General features: G+C 37.4%; 1 long non-coding RNA gene across 1 annotated transcript; it reads right to left on the bottom strand.

The window, feature by feature from the left end:
* Positions 517–4605, bottom strand: LOC109840610. Its single transcript, XR_002246962.1, has 4 exons — positions 4488–4605; positions 4302–4350; positions 1213–1349; positions 517–1139 (listed from the first exon to the last, which is right to left on the bottom strand). It is a non-coding gene; the product is annotated as an uncharacterized LOC109840610 (long non-coding RNA).

The raw sequence follows: 5136 nt of genomic DNA, 5'->3' as shown, positions 1-5136 counted from the left end.
TGTTGGCTTTTAGATCATCTTTGGTTAATTATCTTGGAGATCGACTATTGCCTTAGAGAGAAAAATCGTTGGTTTGTTTCGGTTAAAAGAATTGAAATTCCTTTCTGAAATTAACTCTCTTGCAGAGTTTTTAAACTCGCCCAGAGTTATAAACTTGCTTTGCAAGTTTCTCCAACACGTTAAGTCAAGAAGCGAAGACGAAGTTCTACGAAGCGAAGTGTTTGGATCGTCAACATGATATAAGAATCAAACTCCCATCGCCATCAAGAAGAATCCAGTCTTAAACAAAGAGAGGGGTCTTTCCTTCTCTCTTTGGTAAATCGGGGAATCGATAAAGAAGATTGTAATTTCTTTTTTTAAATCAGTTAGAAAGAGATTGTAAAGAGGGATTGTATTCATTTTTTTTCCCTAAGTTAGGAGGATTAATAACAATTGTTCTGGTTTCTTCTTCAATATTTTCCCGCAAACAGGTCCCTGATACTATATTTTGACAATAACATCCAGGGTGCTCTTAGATACATCAAAATGTTTGTTTTTACCAACATTGTGTTTTCTTCTCCTTTGTGATTTCCATCACATCTACCAGAGTTAAATCAATTGACAAGTTGTACAAAAAGTGCACGTTCCAATTTTCACCCAGTAAAACATAAAAAAAAAAACAATACCCTCTACTGAAACCCAGATAGCAATTTTGTGAGGTCTATATAGGTAGAATGGTTCAGGATTTAAATATAAAAACTCTTCTCCCACCTTCATATATGAACTATAACTATTCTTTTCAACCTCGAGTCATTCTTAGCCTTCGAAAACCGCGATGTTTAAGGAGTTGGTGGCTTGAATAGCATGCCCATATCCTGTATCTGTCAACATTCTAGAATCTGAACAAGTTCATGTTACAACAACTCGAGGCAACAACGACTCCTTATATATGGGCAACTTACAGGTAAATAATGGGCCTCCACTTACCCATTTAAGGCTGACATCTAGAAGGGGGAAAAGGAAAGACAGAGGCCTGAAATGTTGTCATATGAGGTTTCATTGTGTGTTGAAGAAAGCAATCGAAAATGTCATCATCTCAGAGATTTCATTGTGCGTTGAAGCAAGCAACCAGAATGAGTTGGATAAAAGAAGCACCGAAGCTGTTAAAATCAAAATATAGCACCTGAATCAGTCTTGTAATTCACTAGTAACAAGTTTGACGGCTTTGCTCACCTAGAGCTCAACAAAGACACAATAACGCGATGTAGCAAATTCTGAGTACAGAAATCACAAGTAACTTTCATGTTTTCTTTAGCTTAAGTTGTCGGCCATGCTTCTGGCTTCTGATTCTTAATCAAGATTTCTATACCCTGCAGAGAACGTCTTAAATGTCCATTAACACGAAATTTTCATTTAATTTACACAATGGTTATAAACCAAATATTTGTTTAGATTGGTATGAGCCTCTCTTTAAGTATCTGAAAAAGAAAACGGATACTACCAGACTATTATGTCATCCTAAAAAAATAAGAACGATTAGTCACATTATATCCAACATTGGTCACTGTCTCAGAGTATGACATGCATCAACAAAGAATAAGATATATATATATAGATATGGAAGAGGCATTAATTCTCCAAGAAGATAACTAGTTCTGTTCACCTACTAAAGTATGACAAGCTGCGAAATTTGATGATACATCTTCACCATCATTCGATTTGTAATGAACTCACAAAAAAGACCTATGAATGATGTCAAATATAATGCTCATTAACGAAGAAATAGCAGCGTAATCTCTTCACTTATACTCCCCAAACAATATTAATGGTGTTACAGAGTAAGGGGGATCATCTTATTGTCAGAACCATGAGCATTTCATAGGTTCAAAACTTACATATGCTACTTGCTGTCAAACAACTTCCGGGCAACAGATTAATAGTAGACTATTACCATTTTTTCGCCTGATAACCAACCATTAGTTTTTTTAACTACATCTTCAATGCCGGGACTTCATTAATTCACCAACTAGACGTTATGATGAATCATTGACTGATGCTTGATTGTGTGCAAAACAAAACTCAAAAACTTCCATCTTCTATGTATTGGACATTAGGTCCTAAACAATCACTACTATTGTACTCAGGTCCGCCTATATCTTTGCAACTAGATAAGCTGTACCTAAGCATATCTGAACACCTATGAGCTGCAAACTCGCGAAGATCACTGTGTCATCCATTATTAATATCGTGCCTAGAATCATTGCTGTACATGAGACTTGCTGGCTTAGGAAGTTATCTAGAAGTCATTTTGAATAGGTTTTGACCAATTTCAACCCAAACAGTCGATCCATCGAGTATTAGACCCCCAATCACATATCAACTACTGGGTTCACTAGTATTCTTCCAATTTAGAGACCAAACTAGTACCCATTTCTGTAATATCATTGCCTGCTGTAAGTTAGGTGCTTTGCCTCTCAATAGCATTAAGACAAGTACCTAAAAAATATTGGAATAAACCTCTGAAGATCCACCTACTAACTATAATTGGCTAGCAAAATTTCTTGCACGTATCTTTTAGTTGGTTATCCATTATAAATTCGTCACCGAAGGAAAGACTGCCAAAGCAGCCATGGCGGATCCAGAAAAACTTTCTTTAATTCCTTCTTCTCAGTAATTTATCACGTAAGGAAGCAATGCCAAGCAACAATAGTAAAATTCTAGCTGATCTATCATACAGCATCCTAGCTTATCTCAGTTGGGCTAGTTGCACACTAACTAATTCCACATGTAAACCTCAACATATTCATCCGAATCAAATAACCATTGAAATCTCTTGATAGCAGAAAAATTGCTTCAGAAACATACAAATTCGCTTTAACTTCTACACTCATTAAACTGACTGATAAATGAAGATATATTTTCTTTGTATCACCCCCTTTGTGCAGGTTGTAATTGTTCACGACTTTAATGTTAAAGAGAGCAACTTGCTTTTCATTTACTGAAATGAGTCGGTGCCCAAATGCATCGTGCATCAAAATACAACTTGGTTGTTCCTTATAGATGATTCTGGATAATAGAGTTTAGGGTTAATTGCGAATAGATCCCCTGTAGTTCTATTTTTGCGAATATACCCCCCGAGTGAAAAAAATTTTGCTCTTAAAATTGTTAAAAAGGTTGAGGAGGCTGGTAGACTCCCAATAATTTTATTGGTGAGGATAGACCCTCAATTGCTAATTTTTCTTTCTAATTTTTTAAAAGAGTCGAAAAAGTTCACTAAATGGGTGTTTTTGCACCTACGCCAATTCTATAAGGGGTGCCTCCGCCACAAATAGAGCTAAGGGGTTCTATTCGCAATTGAGTGATACTAAGGGGTTCTATTTGCAATTAACCCTAGACTTTAATGCCCTGTTTGGATGGAGGGTAGAGAGGGGGAGGGGAAGAGAAATGCAGCTTTCACCTTGTTTGGGAGTTTTTTTAAGGAGGATAGAGAGGAAGGTAAAGGAGGGTAAAGGGGTGTATTGACATTCTTACCCCCATCAAAACAAATAAAAGGGCTGATGTGTTATTAGTATAAAGTCATTTATGTAAATTTACATATATTTACTTCCTTTCACCTTCATTCGCATTATTCAACTCCCAAACAACATATTACAATTCTCTTCCCTTCCCTTCCCGTTGTTTACCTTCTCTTCCCTTCCCTTAGAGCCTGTTTGGATTTGTAGGGGGTGAAGGGAAGTTAAGGGACACTAGGTGAGAGAATGAAAGGGAAGGGAAGGGAGTTCCCTTCCCCTTGGTTACACCCCAATTTGAAGGGTAACAAATTTTATACTATTAGGGGGTGAACCAAGGGGAACTTGGGTGAATAACTTCACCTCCTAAATGTTTCCAAACAAGGTGAATGGAGGTGAATGTTTTCCCTAACTTCCCTTCACCCTTATTTCCCTCAATCCAAACAAGCCCTTAGTAAACTCCCAAACACACCATAATAGACACGCGTAAACATGACCACCACATTTTGTACTGAAAATAATGGCACCAAATGGAGCTAGGGCTTCCTCCTCCTCCTCCTCCTCCTCATCATCATCATCCTCCTCATCCTCTTCTTCTTCTTCTTCTTCTTGTTTTTTTCCCCTTATGAGAAATTAATCCATAGCAACTGCACCTAGAGGTTAAAAAGTTGCTCATAGATGCTATGGGTAAATCTAGAGAGAACAAGCGTCTTTGCTAAGAAATATTGACATTGTTTTGGCGTCAGAGTTCCCAAACCCCAATTGCTACATGTTGCCCTAATAATTTAAACCGACGCATGAAGATGAACAAACCTCGAATTCATCACTGATAATGAAGCCTTAAAGCTCCGCAATTTGAATCCTGATGTATGATAATGAGAATTTTAATTATAAAATGAAGAACAATAAAATATCTAAATATATGAAATCAGAAAAGGAAAAAGGTGTTAAAGGATCAAAAGAAAAGACAATGAAGAGAAGTGATCAGATTAATCTAACCGCAAAATTAGTCCTTTTAAACCGAATTTCGTTGGGAGAAGCAAAATCGTATATTCCTTACTTTCACTTGTCTCCAGCAATCAACATCCCCGCTCACCAAGCAGAATAATGAGACCTCACTGACCCATAAAGGTCTCGGCATTTGCTCCTTATATTCTAAAACTTATACCTTTCAATTTTAATATCCTAATTTTTTTAATACTTTGATACCCTAATTTTTATTTTAACTTTGATATCGTAAATTTTTTCTGGCACCTTTTCGACAAAGTTTATACCTTCTTAATTTTGATATCCTAAGTTCTATTTTTGCCACTTTAACACTGTTATGGTGTTCTCATTCGTTAAAGTGCAAAGTCATTGCCAAGCTACGGACAAGTGTTATGCATGTTAGGCCACAATCAACTTGGCGGTCAGAGACCAGTAGGGACGAATGCTCAGCCGACTCGAGGGCTCGACGTTCTCTAATGTTGACTCGAAAGGCGGAACATGTCGCCCCTCTTTGTCGAAGACGACTCACCCCGAGTTCACTCGACCGTTTCTCTAACGCATTGCGAAGCCGACTCGAAAGGCGTTACATCTCGACGAAGACAAAGGATATCAACTCCTTCAAGCTTATCCTCACCGACAACACGTCCCTATCGCATTTAAT

Source organism: Asparagus officinalis, chromosome 5 (assembly GCF_001876935.1).
Source record: "Asparagus officinalis chromosome 5, Aspof.V1, whole genome shotgun sequence".
Classification (NCBI taxonomy): domain Eukaryota; kingdom Viridiplantae; phylum Streptophyta; class Magnoliopsida; order Asparagales; family Asparagaceae; genus Asparagus; species Asparagus officinalis.
The sequence above is the reverse complement of the archived record's forward strand: the minus strand, read 5'-3'. Positions and strand labels throughout refer to the sequence as shown.